General features: G+C 39.9%; 1 pseudogene; it reads left to right on the top strand.

Annotated features, from left to right (window-relative positions):
• The first annotated feature begins 12,262 nt into the window (after positions 1–12,262).
• LOC134730467 (telomeric repeat-binding factor 2-interacting protein 1-like) lies at positions 12,263–15,969 on the top strand (annotated as a pseudogene).
• Positions 15,970–23,043: the final 7,074 nt, after the last annotated feature.

Here is a 23,043-nt window from a genome sequence, read left to right as displayed (position 1 = left end):
GAGGGTCTCTGGCCACTCGCCCCGTCTTTTCTCTCCCTTCACTTTTCTTTTTTTTCCCCCCCACAATCTGTAAACATGTAATTCTACCTTAAGTACAAAGCCATTACAAATGCAAAAAAATCAAAGATTACAAGTCAATTTCTTTCTGCATACAGTAATAGCTGAAATGTAAAGAGATCAACTTCAGAAAAAAATACATTGAAAAACATACCACTTTAATAAGACAAAACTGCAAATTAAATGAATAGAAATTAGGTAGATCCATTTATTTTTTAAATACAAGTATAATTTTGGAAGAGCTATTTGACAAATTCAGCATTAACTGCCAACTCTGTAGACATGTTTAACAACAACAACAACAAAACAAGACATTTACTCTTGGCCCTTTTAGTACAGGTGAAGTGTCCTATTGCATCACAAGTATTAGTAATGAAGTAACAGATCCAAGGGCATAATATTAAAGATTTTTTTTCAATTGCGATTTAGTTGAAAAATAACATAATACGAACATATATGAATGGCTATCAAGACCACCAGTGATCTGCAGAATACCTAGAGGCCTATGTACTTAGAAGGCTGAAACCAGTAAAACAGTATTAAAATCAGTGTTTTTATTCTTAGATGAACAATGACAGAGTGAGATTTCTGATTCCAGTTTTATAAGGTGCGGTGGGGAATTGAGAGGAGATATTGGGGAAGACTGGCACTTTGTGCTGAGTTAGAGTTGGGAATGTGGCTGAAATTAGGTAATATTCAGAGTAGGATATTGTTTTAGAAAATTTTAAATGTGTTCTAAATTGTGGCATATTGAAAAGGATATTAAGGAACAATGATTCATTAGCCCTAAACACAATTTAGTGAGTGCCATCAGTAGGCTTAAGAAATAAGCAGGGATGGCAGATGATGAGGCAAAATGAGGTGAAATAGAAAATGGAAAGTGGAAAATATGCTTGAACATTGGAGAATGTGAAAAGGCCACTAAAGAAACTGCTTTGGTGATCACTCAGAAGTGCTCTTCCCATTGGCTACCTGCTCCCGATCACCTCTTCCCATTGGCTACCTGCTCCCGATCACCCAAACACCAATTTTAGAGCACAGCAGCAGTAACTCCCTTTATCTGCAATTTCACTTTCCATAGTTTGTTACCCGAGGCAACCTTGGTCCAAACATATTATGTGGAAAATTCCAGAAATAAACCTTGTTTTAAATCACAAGCCGATTGGGCACTGTGGCTCATTCCTGTAATCTCAGCACCTTGGGAGGCCGAGGAGGGCAGATCACCTAAGGTCATGAGCTCGAGACCAGCCTTGCCAACATGGTGAGACCCTGTCTCTACTAAAAATACAAAAATTAGCTGGGCATGCTGGCAGGCGCCTGCATTCCCAGCTACCTGGGAGGCTGAGGCAGAAGAACTGCTTGAACCTAGGAGGCAGAGGCTGCAGTGAGCCAAGGTCGCACCACTGTACTCCAGGCTGGGTGATAGAGCGAGACTCCCTCTCAAAAAAAAATAATAATAATAAAATAAAATAAATCACAAGCCATGGAGTGATGAAATCTCTTGATCCTCCTGCTCTGTCCTGCCTGGGATGTGAATCATCCCTTTGTCCTGCTTATCCACACAGGTTGTATACAACCTGCCCCTTAGTCGTTTAGTAGCCGCCTTGGTTGTCAGATTGAAAAAACATAGACTATAAAGGGTTTAGTACTATCTGAGGTTTCAGGCATCCACTAGGGGTCTCGGACTGTATCTCTTGCAGATAAGGGGAGACTACTGTATTACATTTCAGCTTCCATAAAACTTTACTAATTTGGATTAAGAACACAAGCCTGATTTTGTAAAAAGCATCCATAAATATTCAGAGGTATAGTTTTGCTTCATCAAGTAAAAAGAGCAGCTAATTCCAACTGTTGAAGTAGTAACAAGTAAAGGCTTCACCAGGCTTGCCTTGATGAATAGTTAAGACACATTTTCAGGTCAACAGCACAAGATTATTGAATAACTTGTATGCTACAAACATGCTGCTTCCACTCATCACAACAACCTCAGTATACTTAAAAGGCCTTTATGTTTTTCTCTTCATAAATCTTGTTTTCCTAGAAAAGGTTTTTTCTCGGTCACCTAAATTACTTTTCTCCACTCTGTCTTACCACTCTTGGTGCATATATAAAAGACCCTAAAATAATTTCTGGTGGCCTGGGACTCCTTGGGAAAACAGAAAAGGCACCACAAATCCCATTTTGGGAAAAATCTCTGTTTTCCACATGGAACCCCTGGAAGTAGAGGTGAATAAGTACCTCTCAAAGTCTGTCTTTGTCTTCCGGCTCTGCTTGTTAGGGTTAGGCCCTGGAAACGGTATTCCTAGCACTGTTCTTAAAGGGCCTCACCTGAAGGCCAATAATCCAACAGGGAAATTAGCAAAAAATGAAAAATCTTACAACGACTGGTTCTTCTTCTGGTTGTCTGTGTAGCTATACACGTGTTATGTGTGCCATGTCTATTAAAAAGAGCTCTAATTAATTGCCTAAGAAAAATAAGTGCTTAAATCAAATATTTTTAAGGGAAAAGTAAAAGTTGTGATACCTTTCAGTTCATGTAACTTTAATATTTAAAAATAAAAACAGTCTTAGGAATTATTGGTAAAATACCAATGTCTTCAAGGTGTAAAAATGTGGCATATGTTAGGCAGGTCAGATACTAGGTTTGCTGTTTTAAGGTTGTAAACTGCTTCTTTATCCTTTAAAAACTGTCAACTTACCTGCTTCACAATTGATAAGGCCAGAAACATATCAAAGTAACCATGCCCCTAACTACGCTGGAAAAAGTCAGACTTCATCTGCATCTGGCACATAATTTTAAAAACTTAACAGGTTTTACATTAAAGTTAAAAATTGCTAAAAGTTACCATTATGACGTGTAGTGAAAACTACTAAACATGAATTTACATGCAAGGTGCATAAAAACAGTAAAAAGTGTTTCAGTTAAAAACTATAAGACGGTACAAAAATGTACATTTTGCTTAAAAATAAGTTATCTTAAAATTAAATTAAATTAATGGATTAAGCAAATTGTAAAAACATTATAAAAATTAATTCTGCAAAGAAAACTCTGTGTGTAAATATATTAACTAAACTCAAAAGGGTATAACTTTTTTTTCTGTAAGTTAAACACTAAAATAAAAGCACCACAAGGTTTTCTTAAAATGCTAATCTACTCTTTAGCAAAATGTGTCAAGGATTATAACAGGTATGTAAAAATCTCACTTCATAGTCAAACTGGTTAAGATTAAATAGAATTGTCTATAAGGTTTCATTAAAATTAGGGTTAACATTAATAGCAAACTAATGCAAGGGTAAAATTTAACTTTCTCTCTTAAACAGAATTTTCATGTAATAAAAAAGGCTAATAAATGGTTTTTGCTTTTCCAAATTTTTAACTCATCATTTTGGCAAAACGAAACAAAACAAACAAATGAACAAAAATAATAATCTAAAATTCCATTTCATAATATCAAATGGTTTAAATTTTAAACATATTTAACAGGCTTCCAAAACCAAACTTTAGTCTCAAAATTGTCTTTCCTAACCCCTAAATTTTAGTTCCTGCAAAGGGCCCCTAAAGCATCTGGAACAAAGGTAAACAGGATTATTTAACATGTTTAGGTACATAAAATTGCCAAAACACTGCCTAATAAGTTATATTTTAGGGAATAATATTAACATATGTTCCAAAACTGTATGAAATGTCTAACGTTAGTGTCTGAATATGTGCTATCAATCACAATTAAGGTTGTTATGTTGGGTTATTGTAAGCCACAAAAATGACTAAATATCTTTGTTAATTGTGTTTCTAACTGTATCTAAACTGGACATTTTGTCATTTGCAGACAATTGTTTCGTTTTAATTCTTTTCAAAAGATGGTTTATAATCAAGCTGCGGGACTTTAACAAGTGCTCTCAAATGTGAGTTTCTCATAACAGCAACAACAAATGTACAAAATTCATGGAAAGCTAAAATGTTTATAAATATCAAGCAAAATTTAAGAAAATGGACTAAACTAATAGAAAACCAAAACAAGTTTTTACCTTTTGCTTAAAACACTGCTAATCCTTATTTTATTTTTTCAGAGTCAAGAAAACTTGTCTTAAGCTAGCGACAGACTTTCACAGCTAAGTAAAGTATATTCCTGTAAATAGGATTTAAAGCGTGTTTCTCTCTGCCTGAGTCCTCTAGAATTTAAAAACTAGTTATAAGTATTCTTAAATTACACCAATATAGTTGTTTGCATAAGTGCAATAAGAAACTGTTTTCTGGGCCGGTCATGGTGGCTCACGCCTCTAATCCCAGCACTTTGGGAGGCCGAGGCAGGTGGATCACGAGGTCAGAAGATCGAGACCATCCTGGCTAATACGGTGAAACCCCATCTCTACTAAAAATACAAAAAATTAGCCGGGGGTGGTGTCAGGTGCCTGTAGTCCCAGCTACTCAGGAGACTGAGGCAGGAGAATGGTGTGAACCTGGGAGGCGAAGCTTGCAGTAAGCTGAGATCGCAACACTGCACTCCAGCCTGGGTGGCAGAGCAAGACTCCATCTGAAAAAAAAAAAAAATCTGTTTTCTGGCCGGGTGAGGTGGCTCACGCCTGTAGTCCCAGCACTTTGGGAGGCTGAGGCGGGTGGATCACCTGAGGTCGGGAGTTTGAGACCAGCCTGACCAACATGGAGAAACCCTGTCTCTAGTAAAAATACAAAATACAAAATTTGCTGGGCGCGGTGGCACATGCCTGTAATCCGAGCTACTGGGGAGGCTGAGGCAGGAGAATTGCTTGAACCTGGGAGGCGGAGATTGCGGTGAGCCGAGATTGCGCCATTGTACTCCAGCCTGGGCAACAAGAGCAAAACTCTGTCTCAAAAAAAAAAAAAAAAAAAAAAGAACCTGTTTTCTTTTGTAACAGAACACAGTTGGAGAAACTGGTTATTTTGCCAAGGCTTTGACTGGAATGGTGTGCTCTCCTTTAAGGAATCAAACTTGACTTATGGAGCCAATATAGCCCTTGGACACTGGCCTCAGATTCTGCGTACACAGCCCCTGTACAGGGTTTCTGACCTGTGGTAAGTAAAGAATGTCAGTTTCTCACAGGCCAGGAACCCCAAGTTATCTTAAAACCTGAAGGGGAAAGGAATTCTGCCAACTCATAGGTGTTTAATAGTACAAATCCATGGCTGGGCTTGGCTTCAAAAAGTCTTATCTCAAATTCCTTCTATGAAACAAAGTGCCATCAAAGCCAATTTAAAAGGCCTATGTAGCAAATAATTATTCTTGCTGAATTGTATGCAAATAATTAAGCCAAGTATAATAAAGCAAACCAGTCCTACCATGACTTGTCTTTTAATAGACATGGAAAATGGAACAGAGAAAATTATGTTTCAAAAACTGTAGCACACCTCTTGTTAAATTCTAGTCTTGCCTAATATTTTTCAGTTTTTACTATTTGCTACAGTTTAACTTATATCCATTACAGAAATCAACTCCTAAATACATCACACTCAAGTCAAAGCTTAAAAATCTGAGGAAGCAACTCCTAACAGCCCAGAGAAATGTCCCAAATATCAATGTACAAAACATAAATAATCTTAAGATAAAAGCACAAAAAATAAGTTTGTAAGTAAAAATTACTCATCTTACTCAGTCTCACCTCTGTCTCACCAAATACTTTTTGTCATTTCTACTTCTCGTTTTAAGCCAAATATTAAAACGTTTTTAATGGAAATTATTTACTATGCCACCCTTGCAGGAATTGCTTTACTCACTTTACTATTTGCAGTGAAACTGTATACGGTAGCACCCTCAGGGTAAAATATCGGACAGAGAATCTCAATTACTGTAGCATTTTGCTTAATTATTATCCTCATAGTAGGAATAACAGTTACTAACAAAAAATAACACATAGGCCTTTCCAAACATGTGCCTCTGCCTCTGCCTCTCATTGGAAAAAAAAAAAAAAAAGTTGCTTCTATCTCAACCAATCAGGCCTAATAAAAAATGCTGCTAAAAAGCCCAGGACTAATGTTTTTACCCTACCTAATTCAGCTTTTTCAAAAATTCTTAACCAATAGAATCATGGCTATTTCACAAACAACTACCCAAAACATCTACAAATGGCATTGCTCCTTCAGCCAATCCAAAACCAGAAATCTGTCTGCCACCCCCCCAGCAGGAAGTAGCAAAACAAACAAACAAACAAAAATATTGCCCCTCATCCTTTTATAACTATAGGGTCTAGAATGACAGAGCAGGAGCACCGTCATGTCAGTCAAACATCGCCACTTTAATTTCCAGCCCCTTTTCTAGCCTCCTGCATTTCAAGGAAATCACTTCTCTTCTAACTACAAGCAGCCGGAAGGAGCAGACAGTAAAACACAGATAAGACACCTTGGGCACAGAGGGAGGGGGGAAAGTCTCTTGGGTAACAACCAAACTTCACCCTCATACAATGGGCCCCAGTGAAACAGTGGGCCCTAGTAAGCACATTCCTTTCCCTTTACGTGCACTAAGATAGGGAAGCTAAAAGTAGACTCGGGGTATACCTGCAGCTTCAGGAAAATGGATGGAAATGCACACAAACTCTCCCTCCCAGATAAGCGAGACAAAGAAACACAAGAAACATTCCAAGCATCAAACCCTTAAAAACTCTTAGTGTGTAAGAAAAAATGCCTCTAACCTAACTTGGCCAGAAGCCCCTCTCAAGTTTATTCTCCAAAATAAACCTGTCTTTAATTATTAAGCCACTTTTGGTGTTTCTTTTCTCTTTCTTTCTTACACTAGTAAGCTACGCTTATAGGCTAAAAAGCTATAAGTAGGGAATGATTTTTAAAGCTCAGTGTTATTATGGGTAGTAGTCTTAAAGAATAGCACAACAGCATATATTTGAAAACAGCAAAATGAATTCTCTGCATGCAATAGAAGTTCCATGCAAGAGAGAGTCAGGAGGAAACACAAGGAAGGTGGAGGGGCACTCATAGAAGGTCTCCGCTGAGTTTTCACATTCAGCCTTATCTTTTTTATTATGTGTATTTAAGGTACACAAGATAATGTTTTGATACATGTTCATACAGAAATGATTACTACAGTCAAGCAAACTAACATCTATCATTTTGTGTGCATGTGGTTAAGAGCCCCTAAAATCTATCCTCTTAGAAAATTTGCAGTATACACTACAATATCATTGACTATAGCCCTCATGTTGTACTTCAGATCTCTGGATGCATGCGTCTGTATCACTAAGACTTCGTATCCTTTAATATACATCTCCCCAATTCCTGCCACAGGTGTGTTCAGAGTTACAGTGTTTCAGGATCAGGTCAGGACCTGCCTCTCTATGATGGCTCAGCTTGTGCCTGGGTTCAGGGAACACTTAGAGAGACCTTGGATCCAGGGCCTGGAGTGTACACCAGCTTGGTATGGTGATGGCTCCAGTCTCTGAAGCGTGGGCATCCATGGAGCAGCTGAGGCTTGGGGGTTATGGCATGCATGAGGTTGAGAGAGGAGGCAGGTGATTTCCCAAAGTGGCTCAACAGCAGCTGCTTCTTGGGTAAGGGAGGGTTGTGAAGCTGTGCCTTCCTCTATGGGGTTCCCCCAACAGAAATGTCTGTTTCTTAACTCAGTGACAAAGCATGCCAGTGTCTTGTTTGAAGAAGGCCCCTGGGGACCATGGTGGTTCCTGCCATGTGGCTGATATCAATAGCTTTCACCTTTCTTCTTTGACCCTAGCCATCTCCTGGAGTCTCAGATATGCCAGTCTCACCAGTGTTCTTTTCTGTGGATAGCCTCCTTTTTTATTGTATTTTGTTGTTGTTATTGTTTTTGTTCCACTGTGTTGCCTCACATTCTTTAATGTGCCTTTGAGCCCTCTTAGAGATATTTTCATTTGTGGATAGCTATTTATTTTCTTTGGTGGGGGATAAAGGCTAGTATCTCCAGTTTTGCCATCTTGATGACACTCCCCACCACAATTTGTTTCCATATCTTGGCTATTATAAACCATGCTTCAATGAACATGGAAGCACATATATGTTTACAAGGTGGTGATTTCACTTCCTTTGAGTATATACCCAGAAGAGGGATTACTGGGTCATATATTAGTTCTATTTTTTAAAATTTCTAGAGGAAACTCCACATTGTTTTCCAATATGACTGCAACAATCTACATTTCCAACAGTGTCAATGGGTTTTCTTTACTATACACCCTCACCAACACCTGTTATATCTTGTCTCTTTGATAATGGCTATCCTAACAGTTGTGAGATGGTATCTCATGGTTTCAATTGTCATTTCCCTGATGATTAATGATGTTGGACATTTTTATATTCCTGTTAGCCATTTGTATGTCTTCTTTTTAGATGTGTCTATTCAGGACCTTTGCCCGTTTTAAAAACTGGATTATTTGTTTCATTGCTATTGAGTTGAGTGTTAGTTCCTTATGTATCTTGAGTACTAAAGTCTTATAAGATATATGGCTTGCAAATATTTTCTCCCAATTGATTGGCTGCCTATTCATTTTGTTGATTGTTTCCTTTGGCATGCAGAAGCTTTTTAGTTTGATGTAATGCCCCTTACTTATTTTGGCTTTTATTGCTTGTGCTTTTGGTGAATTATTTTTTAAAAAATCCTTTTCAGACTAATGTCAAGAAGTTTTCCTGTATTTTTTTTAGAATTTAAATGTTTTGAGGTATTATTTTTTAAGCTTTTAGTCCATTTTGAGTTTGTTTTTGTGTGTGGTGTTAAGATAGGGGTCAGATTTCTTTTGCGGGCGGATGTCCGGTTTTACCCACATCAGTTATTGAAGAGACTATCAATTTCCCATTTTGTCTTCCTGGTGAACTTGTTGACAATTAATTGGCCATATGTGCTTGGGTTTATTTATGAGTTTCTTATTTTGTTCCATTGGTCTATGTGTTGGCTTTTATGCCAGGAGCATTCTGTTTGATTTCTATAGCTTTGCAATACATTTTGAAGTCAGGAAGTATGATGCTCCAACCTTATTTTTCTGTCTCAATATTATTTTGATATTTAAAACTTTTTGTGGGTTTATACAAATTTTAGTATTTTTTGTTTCTGTGGAAAATGCCATTAAAATTTCTATATAGTGTTAAACCTATCGATCATTTAGGGTATATAGAAATTTTAGCAGTATTAATTCTTCCAAACCAAAACACAGGATATCTTTCTATTTATTTATTTATTTACTTATTTATTGAGAGAAGGTCTCACTCTGTCACCCACGCTGGAGTGCAGTGGTGTGGTCATAGCTCACAGAACCCTCAAATTCCTGGGCTCAAGTGATCCACCCTCCTCAGCCTCCCCAGTAGCTGGAACTACAGGCATGTGCCGCAATGCCTGACTAATATTTTAGGATTTTTTTTGTTTTTGTAGAGATGGGGTCTTCTTTCTGTTTATTAATGTTCTCTTTAATTTCTTTCATCAATGTTTTATAGTTTTCAGTATACAGATCTTTTACCTGAACCAGGCATGGTGATTCACACCTGTAATCCCAACAATTTGGGAGGCCACTAGAGGCCAGGAGTTTGAGACCAGTCTGGGCAACATAGCAAGACCCCATCTCTAAAAAAAAATTTTTCTTTGGAAAGGTGGTTCAGATCTTTTATTTCCCTTGTTAGATTTATTCCTATCATTTTGTAGCTTTTGTAAATGGTATTGTTTTCCTGACTCCCTTTGTAGATATTTCTTTGTTAGTGTATAGAACCAGCTGATTTTTATGTTGATTTCATGTCTTGTAACTTTACTGAATTTATTTATTATTGCTAATAAGTTTTTTTGGTGGAATATTTACAGTTTTCTAAGTAAAGGATCATATTATATGCAAACAGAGACACTTTTACTTCTTCCTTTCTGATTCGTATGGCTTCTCTTTCTTTTTCTTGTCTGATTACTCTTGCTAGTACTTTCAGTACTGTGTTAAATAGAAGTGGCAAGAGGGAACATCCTTTTCTTTTACCAGACCTTAGCAGAAGCTTCAATTTCCCTCATTGATAATGATATTCTTTGTGGACTTGTCATAAATGGCCTTTATTATGTTGAGGAAATTTCCTGCCATCTTTATCTGTTTGGGCTGCAATAGCAAAATCTCTTAAAATAAGAAATTATAAACACGAAAAATTTATTGCTCACAGTTCTGGAGGCCGACAAGTCCAAGATCAAGGCATTAGCTGATTCAGTGTCTGGTGAGAGCTTGTTCTCTGTTTCAAGATGGCATCTTCTTATTTTTACATGGTAGAAGGATGAACAACTCTTTTAGGCCTCTTTTATAAAGGCACTAATCCCATTTTTGAGGGAGAAACCCTCCTGACTTAATCATCTCCTAAAGCCCACACCTCTTAATACTATTGCTTTGGGGTTTAGGTTTCAACATATGAACTTTAGAGACACAAACATTCATACCACAGCATCTTCTATATCTATTTTCCTTGGATTTTTTAACCATGAAAGGATATTAAACTTCATCAAATGTGCTTATTGCATCTATAGAGATGATTATGTGGTTTTAATCTTTCATTCTCTTAATGTGGTTTATCATATTGATTGTTTTGCATGTATTAAACCAACCTTGTATCCCAATGATAAATCTCACTTGGTCATGGTGTATAAACTTTTTGATGTGTTGTTGAATTCGGTTTGCTAGCAATTTATCAAAGATGTTTTGCATGTATGTTAATCAGAGATATTGGTCTGTAGTTTTCTTTACTTGTGGTGTGTTTGGTTTTGGTATTAGAGTACTGCTGGACTCATAAAGCGGTTAGAAGTGTTTCCTCTATTTTTATTTTTTGGAAAAGTTTAAGAAGGATTGGTGTTATTTCTTCTTTGAATGTTTGGTAGAATTCAGTTGTGAAGCCAATTGGTCTTGGATTTTTCTTTGCTGGGAGGCATTTTATTACTACTTTAATATCTTTGTAATTGGTTTGTTCCGGCTTTCCATTTATTCTTGGTTCAGCCTTAGTAGGTTGTATGTTTCTAGGAATTCACCCATTTCCTCTATGTTATCCAATTTGTTGGCATATAATTGTTCATAATAGTCTCTTATGATCCTTTTTATTTCTGAGGGATCTGTTGTAATGTCTCCTCTTTAATTCTGCTTTTGTTTCTTTACTTTTTTTCTTAGTATAGCTAAGAGTTTGCCAATTTTATTCTTTTCTAAAAGGCAATTTTTATTTTTGGTATTTTTCTATAGTTTTTCTACTTTCCGTTTGACTTTTTTCTATTCTAATCCCTATTATTTTCTTCGTTTTGCCAGCTTTGGCTTAGCTGCTTCTTCTTTTTCTAGTTCCTTGATGTGTACAGTTAGGTTGTTTATTTGATATCTTTCCACTTCTTAAATTTAGGCATTTATCACTACAAACTTTCTTCATACTACTGCTTTTATTGCATCCCATAACTTTTAGTATGTTTTTTCAGTTTTATTCAGTTCAAGGTGTATTTAAAATTCTCTTTTTGATCCAGTAGTTTTTAAGATTATGTTAGTTTCCATGTATTTGTGAATTGTCCACCTTTCTTCGTTATTGATTTCTAGTTCCACTTCATTGTGGTCAGAAAAGATACTTCATACAATTTTGATCTCCTTAAATTTGTTAAAACTTGTCTTGTGGCTTCACATGTGATGTATTTTGGAGAATGTTCCTTGTAAGCTTAAAAAGAATGTGTATTCTTCTGCTGTTGGGTGAAAAGTTCTGTACATGTCTGTTAAGTCCATTTGGCTAACGGTGTTGTTCAAGTTCACTATTTCTTGATTTTCTGCCTGGATATTCAATTTAATACTGAAAGTGGAGTGTTAAAGTTTCCTATTATTGTTCTACTGCTGTCAATTTCTCCTTTCTTCTCTCTCAATATTAACTTTAGGTGCTGTAAAGTTGGATGCATATACGTTTACAATTATTCTATCTTCCTGTTTAATACACCCTTTTATCATTATGTAATAACCTTCTTTGTCTCTAGGGACAACTTTTGACTTAAAGTTTACTTTGTCTGATATATGTATAGCCACTCCTATTTTCTTTTGATTACCATTTGCATGGTAACATATCCCTCTTATCTAACAAAAGTTTTGTACTCCTTGGCAAACATCTCCCTATTGCCTCCCCTGCCCCCAGCCTCTGGTAGTCACCATTCTACTCTGCTTCTGAGTTAAGCTTTTTTGCATTCCACATATAATTAAGAGCATGCAGTATTTGTATTTCTGTGCCTGGCTTATTCGTTTAGCATGATGTTCTCCAGATTCATCCATGTTGTCATAAATAAGAGGAATATTTTCTTTTTAAAAATCAGTAGTGGCTCAGTCAGTCGCTCTGTGCGTGCCATGGCGCTCGGGAGGGGGCGGCTCCTCTGGTGCCCGGCGTCAAACATGGTGGAGGCGGTGGATCTGGGCAAAGACCCCAACGGGCCCAACCATTCCTCGATTCTGTTCACGAGGGAGGACGGCAACTCTAGGTCCTTATACCTGCTGCCCAGCCCAGCCAAGCAGCTGCTGCACCACCCGGTGCAGGAGCCCAGGCCACACCGCTGGCCCAGCCTGGGGACGCCTCCAGCAGCTTTGCTGTCTGCGCAGTGCGTCCCGGACCGCGTAGAACGCTGCAGCGGCTGGAGCTGGCGGCCTATGGGCTGGGCCCCGCCTACGCGGCCCACTCGGGCACCGGCGGTGGCGGGGTAGGGTCCCTGGCAGAGCGCGCCGTGGAGCCCAAGCCGTAGCCGCTGGTGGGGCCGCCTTCAGGGATGCGGGTGACGTGGCTTTTCAGGCCTACGTGAAGGAAAATGCCTGCTCGCCCTGTTCGGTCGCGGGCAAAGCCTGTGGGAAGCGATGGAGGAAAGCTGGCTCGCGGAAGAAAGGCTCCTCAGAACCTATGGGGCCAGGAGCAGGGAACGCCCCAGGAGCCCCCGCTGCGCTCCCAGACGCTCAAGCAGAAGGCGGAGCAGGACCCGGAGCCTGAGGATTGCCGGGAACCATGGAATAAGAGAATTCCAGCTTTGCCTGAAGAACATGTGAAGGAAGAAACCCAGGAGCATGAAGCAGCCGTCAAAAACATGCCTGCGGAAGCCACCAGGGAGTTGGATGAGAGCCCTGATTTTTTTTTTAATTTTTTTATTTTATATTTTTCAAGACAGTTAAAGCATTGAAATGTTTAAGCGAGTGACTATATAATTCATAACATGACTCAGTGAAAACAAATTTAGTATGAGACTGAGAGGTGACAACATGCTGGCGACCCTTGCTCGCTCTCAGCGCCTCCTGGGCTTCCATTCTGGCCACCTTGAGGAGCCCTTCAACCCGCCGCTGCACTGTGGGAGCCCCTGTCTGTGCTGGCCGAGGCTGGAGCCGGATCCCTCTGCTTGTGGGGAGCTGTGGAGGGAGAAGCATGGGCGGGAACCGGGACTGTGGTGGCGCTCGCGGGACCCAGGCCAGCAGCTGTGGAGGGTGCGTGGGGTCCCCCAGCACTGCCAGCCCACCCGCGCCCTGCTCGAATTCTTGCCAGGCCTCAGCCGCCTCTGGCGGGGCAGGGCTCGGGAACTGCAGCCCGCCATGCCTGAGTCCCGCCCCCCCAACCTGCACGGTGGGCTCCCGCGGGCCCGACCCTCCACGACCGACCGCGGCGTCCGGTCCCATCAAGTGCCCAAGGGCTGAGGAGTGTAGGAGTGCTGCGCAGAACTGGCGGGCAGCTCCACTTGTGGCCCCTGCAGGGGATCCACTGGGTAAGCCAGCTGGGCTCCTGGGTCGGGTGAGGACTTGGAGAACTTTTATGTCTAGAGGGAGGAGTGTATATGCACCAGTCAGCACTCTGTGTCTAGCTAGGGGTTTGCAGATGCACCAATCAGCATTCTATCTAACTAATCTGGTGGGGACTTGGAGAACTTTTATGTCTAGCTGGAGGATTGTAAATGCACCAATCAGCACTTTGTGTCTAGCTCAGGGATTGTAAATGCACCAGTCAGCACCCTGTCAAAATGGACCAATCAGCTCTCTGTAAAATGGACCAATCAGCAGGATGTGGGTGGGGTCAGATAAGGGAATAAAAGCGGCTGCCAGCGCCAGCACCGGCAACCAGTTTGGGTCACCTTGTACCCTGGACGAGCTTTGTTCTTTAGCTCTTTGCAGTAAATTATGCTGCTGCCCACTGTTTGGGTCTGCACTGCCTTTGTGAGCTGTGATACTCACTGCTAAGGTCTGCAGCTTCACTCCTGAAGCCAGAGAGACCACGAACCCACCGGAAGGAAGAAACTCCAAACACGTCCGAATATCAGAAGGAACAAACTCCAGACACACCATCTTTAAGAACTGTAACACCGTGAGGGTCTGTGGCTTCATTCGTGAAGTCAGGGAGACCAAGAACCCACCAATTCTGGACACAAGATGAAAATGACTTGTCAGGGATTTTGGCGCTCCTGCTTAAGTAATTACTATGAAATAACAGCTTCTGGAAATGAAGAATAATGTGTGAAGAATAAATTACCGTTGGTGTGGAGGAGGGGAGCGGCAAACAGGAGAAGTAGAAAAAAGTGTAGCCAGTGTACCAGTGTTATCTACAGTGTAGTTCTATACCTTTTCTACTTGACCAGGTTGCTTAGGTCCATCCTCTGGGTAAATATTTTTAACACTAAAGTGATTGTAAATGAAAAAGTGGCCAATAAAGTGACTACTTTCCTCAGGGCTTTGAACCATTTAGGATAATGTGGCAAAAGAAACAGTTAAATGTGTAATGCTATCCCCATTACCTATGATTGCTATGGCTTCGCTGAGTCTTTCAGAAATAAGGCAAACCGTGAAAACACAACAGGAACTGTACTATTAGCTAAATGAAGGAAGTCGGGTTTGGCTGGACTGCCTTCTGATAACAGCAAAACCCCGTCTGACCACCACAAGCATAGGAAACTGGCTTATCTGAGTAAAAGCTAATATGGGAATATAAGTCTTTGTCATTAGCAGGACCAGTGGTGGAGCAATGAGGGGGATTAGTCCTGCCAGAGTTACCTATAATGCTGGCTTTGGGCTGTCAGGCAGGTACATGGTGGTGCTTGGTGGCCTGGCTGGAAGTACTGCTTACTCCTGCTTTTTAAAGTTGCAGGGGGGTGTATGATAGCATTGTGTCTTGCTTATATACACTGGAAATGTTGGGAAAAGCCAAGGCCTCGGAAACAAAGGGGAAAAGTTCTGCTGGAGAGACGTCTTGAGAGAACGTTTATCTGTTCCTCTGCTGGCTCCTAGTCCCACTGCAAAAGAGTACTTAAGCATCTTAGAAGATGCTTGAGAAAACTTGAGGATGAAGTGAAACATACTGGGCCCTATTGAAAGTCTTGTTCAGGAGGATGCCAGGCAGTTCTGATTAACGTATTGTTACAGCTAAATGGAGGCATTGGATCAGAGGCATGGTTTCGTTAGCATCTCGCAGAGAGATGGAAATCTGAACTGCGAGAACCGTCCAGGACTCCTGGAAAGGCAATTCCTACAAGTGGATCAAGAGCCCTGATTTTGAAATACATATAACAATGTGTGGTGATAATCCGCCCATGCCTGAGGAAGACAGAAAGACAGCAGGCGGGTGAGAATGGGGAAGAGGAGGAGGAGGAGAGACAGAGGAGGAGGGGGAGAGACAGAGGAGGAGGGAGAGAGACAGAGGAGGAGGGGGACTTTCTCCACCAGGGGTGGGAGCTTGCCATTAAGATCATTCGGCAGTTAATGGAAAAATTTAACTTGGATCTACCAACAGTTACACAGGCCTTCTTAAAAAATAATGGTGAGTTGGAGGCTACTTCCTCCTTCTTAGCGGCTGGTCAGAGAGCTGATAGATACCCCATTTGGTCCCAACAAGGTGACATAGATCTGCAAAAAGATGATGAGGATACCAGAGATGCATTGGTCAAAAAACTTAGTGCTCAGAATGTAGCTTGGAGGATTGAGTTTTAAAAGAAATAATTGGCAAGGTAAAGAGAAAAAAAGTCGTGGCAGAAGTGGTTAAAAAAAATTGTGACCATTGAACTTTAGAGAGTTCTTGCGTTCGAACTGGCACTTACCTTCTGACCAATGCTGCCATTGCTGTGAGAGTCCTAGATTTTGTAGCCAGAGTTGTGTAGCAGGGATAAAAAGAAAAGAAATTGGATATACTTAGAGCTCTCCTTGGCAAGGGTCAATGTGTTTATGAAAGCAAAATCTAAACCAGAGAGGAGTTGGTCCTCAGTAGTAATCCTTTGCTGGAATGAACCCTTGCTATATTAGTGACAGAGTCAAAGGAAATTTAGGAGGCGTAGGCCATTTCAGGCGCATAAGCGATCTCCTTTCCTTTGGCAGAAGCTCCTTAAAATTGTGACAGATTCCATATCAAGAATCTGGAAATATGGAAAGATTTCATTATGAGGCCTTGAACATGGATTATCTCCAAACCCAGTGAGCTCTGATTTCTAGACTGCTTTGAAAAATCCCATATTCATTTTGCTTAGTATTTGGGGACACTCCTCCTTGGCTGTTCTTTTCTTTGAGCCCTTCTCAGTCGTGTCTGTAGGATGTCTTTCTTTACCTACGACTCAGTTTTGTTTAAAACACACACACAACCGTAGAGAATCTCAAGAATAATCGTACTCCATTAATAATAATGTTTTTATTTATTGAGCATAGTTTGTTCTAAGCATTGTGTTAGATTTAAAAATTAGTGCATTGACTCCACTTCGTTTTTTTGATTTTTGGTTTTTTGGGTTTTTTTCGATTTTGAGACGGAGTTTTGCTCTTGTCGCCCAGGCTGGAGTGCAGTGGCACGATCTCGACTCACTGCAACCTCCGCCTCCCAGTTTCAAGTGATCCTCCTGCTTCAGCTTCCCAAGTACCTGGGATTACAGGTGCATACCACCAGGCCCAGGTAATTTTTGTCTTTTTAGTACAGACAGGGTTTCACCGTGTTGGCCAGGCTGGTCTTGACCTCCTGACCTCAGGTAATCCACCCCCCTCGGCCTCCCAAAGTGCTGGGATTACAGGCGTGAGCCACCACGCCCAACCTGACTCTACTTTGTTTTGCTATTTACTGAAAATGAATATAACTTTGTATTTGAAAAAAATTGAACAGTATTCCATTGTGTATATATACCACATTTTCTTCCTCCATTCATCCACTGATGGATGCATAGGTTGACTCCATATCTTAGTTCTTGTTAATAATTCTGCAGTGAACATGGGACAGCATATACCTCTTTAGCACATTGATTTCAATCTTTTGATATTTACCCAGTAGGGGGATTGCTAGATAATAATGGTGTTTCTATTTTTAGTCTTTGAGGAACTTCCATACGGGTTTAGATAATGGCTATACTAATTTACATTCCCACCATTAATGTACAGGATTCATAGTTTTGTCAACACTTGTTAGTTTTTGTCTTTTTGATGATAGCCATTCTATTAGCTATGAGGTAATATCTTCTTGTGGTTTTAATTTTTATTTCCCTGATGATTAGTGATGTTGAATGTTTTTAAATGAAACTATTGGTCATTTATATGTTTTTTGAGAAACGTCTCCTCAGGTTTTTTACAACACAGTTGTAACACATTTTACAACTGTGTTATTTTTCTAACTATTGAGTTTTACGTTCCTTATAAATTTTGGATATTATCCTCGTCAGATATATGCTTTGAAAATATTACTCTTACTCTACAGTTGTCTCTTCACTTTGTTAACTGTTTACTTCACTGTGAGAAGCATTTTAGTTTAATGCTATTCCATCTGTATTTTTGCTTTCATTGCCTGTGCCTTCGGGGTGATACTCAAAAAATAATTACTCAGGTCTATGTCGTGGAGCTTTTACCTTCTTTTTTTGTAGCACTTTTACAGTTTCAGGCCTTATATTTAAGTCTTTATTTTGAGTTTATTTTTATACATGGTGTGAGGTAAGTTCTTAAATTCTTTCTTCTGCGTGTGGGTATCCAGGTTTTCCAAGACCATTCATTGAGGAGACTGTTCTTTCCCCATTGTGTGTTGTATACATCTTGATTAATCAATTGTTTATAAATTCATGGATGTTCACTGGACTCTATATCCTGCTTCTTTGGTTGACATGTCTGTTTTTATGCCAGAAACATGATGTTTTGATTACTATAGCTTTGTAGTGTATATTTAAGTCAGGTAATGTGATGTCTCTAGCTTTGTTGGTTTTGGTCAAGATTGCTTTGGCTATTTGGGGTGTTTTGTGGTTCCATGTAAATTTTAAGATTTTTTTTCTAATTACGTGAAAAGTATTATTAAAATTTTGACAGGGATTCTATTGAATTTGTACATTGTTTAAGGATAGTATGGACATTTTAATATTACATCTTCTGAATTATGAACATGGAATAACTTTCTGTTTGTGTTTTTACCAATTTCTTTATCAATGTTTTGTAGTTTTCTGCATATAGATCTTTCATCTTAAATAAATTCACTCCTAAGTATTATTTTTTGTAGCTATTATAAATGGGATTATATATTAATTTCCTTTTTGGATAGTTTGTTAGTGTACAGGAACACTACTGATTTTTACAATATGATTTTGTTTCCTACAACTTTGCTGAATTAGTTTATCAGTTATAACAGGTTTTGGTGGAGCGTTTAGGTATTTCTATATACAATACCATGTTGTTAGCAAACAGACAATTGCATTCCTTCCTTTCCAATTAAGATGCCCTTTATTTCTTATTCTTGCCTAATTTCTCTGGCTAGAACATCTAGTACTATGTTGAAAAGAAGTGGGAAGAGTGGGTATTCTTGTCTTGTCCTTGATTATTGAGGAAAAGCTTTCAACTTTTCACCACTGGGTATGTTGTTAGATGTGGGCTTGTTATATACGGCCTTTATTGTGATAAGGTACATTTCTTCCATACCTGATTTGTTGAAAGTTTTTATGGTGGAAGAAAGTGTTGAATTTTGCAAAGTGCATTTCCTGCCTCCATTGAGATGATCATATGGTGTTTGTCCTTCGTTTTGTTAATGTGATGTGTCACATTTATTGATTTACATATGTTGAACCATTCTTGCATGCCTAGGATAAATCTCACTTGATTACAGTGCATGATCTTTTTAGTTTTGTTAAATTCAGTTTGCTAATATTTTGTTGAGGAGTTTTGCATATTTGTTCTTCAGGAATAGTGGCCTGACCCTGTGTAACCAGTCCCAGGTTAGCCCCTGAAGCCCCAGGACCCAAGCCAGCCATCTCAAACCTAGCCACTAGCTTAGCACAGATACATTTAGCCTGAAGAACAACACCAGTGGACACAGGCTCCAGGACAGCTACTGTGGCTTCAGTGACAAGGCCAGCACTGACAATCCTAGGCCCCAGGCCAGTTCCTGCAGATTCAGGCTCCATGCCATCCTCAGTACTAGGATGTTCTCAGGCTCTAGACCAGTCTCAGCCGCTCCATGACCCAGAGTCTGCTCCAGCAGACTCAAGGTGCAGGTACATTAGACTCCAGTGCCAGGAAGGATTCTATGAATTGAAGTTCTGAGTCCACTCCTGAAGACAAAGGCTTGGGGCCAGCCACCATGGATTCCAACTCCAAGGACATTTTACTGGTCTCAGTTGCCAGGTCAGCCCCAGAACAAGGCCAGTCCTTTTGGGCTCAGGTTCCAGGCCCATTCCAGTGGATCCAGATGCCAGAGCCATCCTTGTGCCTATCCAGCCCCTGCAGACTCAGGCTCAAGGCCCACACCAGCACCGGGTCATCCCTGTGGATCTAGACCTTAGGCAGCTCCAGCAGATACAGTCTCACCCTCATAGACACAGCCTCTAGGACCATCCCCACAGACTCAATCAATAGGTCTACCTAAGGGGATCCAGGTTTCAGGCCTAACCCACAGACCTAGAAGTCAGTTCTTCCCACCTGCTGACTCAGGCACCAGGCTGGCCTGCCAAAGGACTCTTGCAGCAACGCTGACCTCAGACCATCACAGACAGCCTTGCTAAAATCTCTAGATGAGATGACTGGTGAAAATGTTTCCCAGACAAATCCAGTCTGCAAAGACTGGAATAATCTTTACTTTGTCAAATGTGCAGACATCAACATAAAGCAAAAAGAAACAGGAAAAACTAAAGAGATATAATACCATTAAAGGAATACAATAAACTCCCAGTGCCAAACTCCAAAAAAATGAGGATATACAAACTGCCTGACAAAATATTTAAAATAATGGTTTTAAGGAAGCTCAGTGAACTTCAAGAAAGTACAAATGATTCAATGAAATCATAAAAATAATAAATGACCAAAATAAGAAATTTAACAGATATTTAAATTATTTTAAAAATCAAACAGATATTCTGGAGTTTAAAAATACAATTAATGAAATTTAAAGAGTATCAATAGCAGAATTGATCAAACAGAAGAAAGAATATGTGAACTCTAAGGTTATTTGAAAATATACAATCAGAGGAGGAAAATAGTACAAAAGGAATGGAGAAAGTTTATAAGACCTATGGAATGGTATCAAAAGAGCAAATGTTTGAATTATAGGAGTTTGTGAGGAGCGGAGAAAGATAAAGGGATAGAAGGAGTAAAGAAATAACAGCAGAAAACTTTCCAAATACAATAAAAGCTATAGATATCCAGATACAAGAATATCAAAGGTCTGCAATAAGTTTCAATCCAGACCAGAAATATAGCAAGACTTATTATAACCCAACTGTAATAAGTGAAGAACAAAGAGGGAATCCTGAAACTAAGATAAAATAACTAAATAACACGTATGGTAGTTTGAATGAGGCTTGGCTCCATTAGCAGATTTCTCAACAGAGAATGTGGGATGATACAGTCAAAGCGCTGAAGCAAGCAAACAAACAACAACAAAAACTACCTACCAAGAATAATGTACAAGGAAAATTGTCTTTTGGAAATGAAGGAGAAATTGAAACAAGTAAAAGCTGAGGAAAGACCAAGATGGCTGCCTACAGGCACCCAGCACTCACCTCCTCCACAAGGAAGAACCAAAACAGCACGTAGGTAATCACACATTGAATATAGTGTGTAGGGAAGAAATGCTGGACTCCAGAAGGGAAGCAACTGAAACACTCTGAGGCATGAAAGCTTGAGATGGCAGCACAGAGAGGGAAGTGAGGCATCCAGTCAGATTAGCTCAGAGCCAGGAGGGACTTCCATCGGAGGAAAAGGCAAGTAAGAGATCCTCAGCAGTCCACATGCCAGAGTCCTGTAGTACATGCTACAGGAAAGCCCCTCAGCCCTCAAAGGCCCTGAGTAGTATAGGGATTTGCCTGGGGTCCATGTAACTGCACTGTTCCACGGAAGGAGTTCATGCAATATTACATCCCCAGGACCCAATCAACTGCAGCATGACATCATTTTGAGAACAGACCCAATACAAGACAACATTCTGCACCATGGCTTAATAGCCCCTGCATCTCCACATCCCTAGGGTCCCACTAGCATCCTCTCATATCCACCCAGAAGTCTGCAGCATCAGAGCATTAGCTGGACCGAGATGTGCAGTAAATCTGAACCCATGGAGCACTCTAAACCTGGAAGCAGGCATTCCTGCACATCAGACAGTCTGTGCTGAGAACATAGAGAATGGAAATACGCACTCCACAGAACTTGAGAGCCGCCTTCCTGGGTCCACCACCACAAACAGTTACTCTGTTCCCTTCAGTAATTATATAAATAAAGTTTATAAGCTATTTTTAAATTTTAGTTATTTCTTTATAGTTAAACAGTTAATCTTTCAAGAAAAAAATGAAATAACTCAGAAAAAAAATCAAAGAGTGAAGAAATCCTATATGACATATGGGACACATTCAAGGGAACAAAACCTCAAATGTTGGGAGTTCCAGAAGGTACAAACATGGCAAAAGGCATAGAAACCCGATTTAAAGATAATAGCTGAAAAGTTCTCATGTCTTCGAAGAGATGAAGACGTTCATATGCGGGAAGATCAAAGAATCCCAAATAGACCCAACCCAAAATGTCTTCTCTGAGGCACATTATACTCAAATTGTCAAAAGTCAAAGACAAAGAAAGAATTGTAAAAATATCAAGAGGAAAGCATCAAGTCACATGAATCTCCATCAGATTAACAGCATATTTCTCAGCAAAAACCTCTAGGCCAAGAGAGAATGGGATAATATATTCAAAGCCCTGAAAGAAAAAGAAAAAACTGTCAGGCAAGAATACGATACCTAGCAAAGTTATCCTTCAGAAATGAAAGAGGAATAAAGTCTTTCCCAGAAAAACAAAATCTAAGCAACTTCATTATCACTAGACAGGCCTTTGAGAAATGCTTAAACGCACTTCCTGCATCTAGAAGTGAAAGGATGATATCTCCCATCATGAAAACACACAAAAGTATGAAACTCACTGGAAGAAGCAGATACACAAATGAGAAAAAGAAAGGAATCAAATGTCATCACTATAGAAAGCCATCAAATTGCAAAGATAAGCAATAAGAGAATAAGAAAGGAACAAGGATATACAAAACAATTAAAAGACAATTAACAAAATAATAAGAAGTAGTTATCAATAACAGCCTTGAAAGTAAACATACTAAATCCCACAGTTAAAATTAAAAGGTTTTTTTCCAAGATGGTGGATTAGAGGCATTGTTAGCAGGCCTCTCCTACTTGGAAAGACAAAATAGTGTCTAGACATACACAATGCGAATTTTTTTCTAATAAGCAGGCAAGAACTTAACAGGAAAACTTAAAGAAACCACAAACTCTTTGAAAGAAGTGGCAGGCTGCAGCCTACACAGTGAGTCAGGCAGAAAACTCTAAGTCCTCAAAGTGTGAGGGAGGATAAACTGCCCCCAAGATATACACTGCTACCGGGGAACCTGACAATACAGGCCGTGGGGGAAGGCCTTAATTCTATCCAGCCCTGAAACTGGTTTAGGGAGTAGTGGGGAACAAAAAATTAGGAGCACCAGCACAAGAGCCTTGCATGCATTCCCAGCCTCCAGTGTGGACCAAGGAAGCCATTCCTGATCCTGCCTCCCAGGGGACCTCACAGAAGTCGGCCAGCTTATTCAGGCAG

The sequence above is a fragment of the Pan paniscus genome, chromosome 4, assembly GCF_029289425.2.
Source record: "Pan paniscus chromosome 4, NHGRI_mPanPan1-v2.0_pri, whole genome shotgun sequence".
NCBI classification, from domain to species: domain Eukaryota; kingdom Metazoa; phylum Chordata; class Mammalia; order Primates; family Hominidae; genus Pan; species Pan paniscus.
This window is presented reverse-complemented; position numbering and strand designations above follow the sequence as displayed.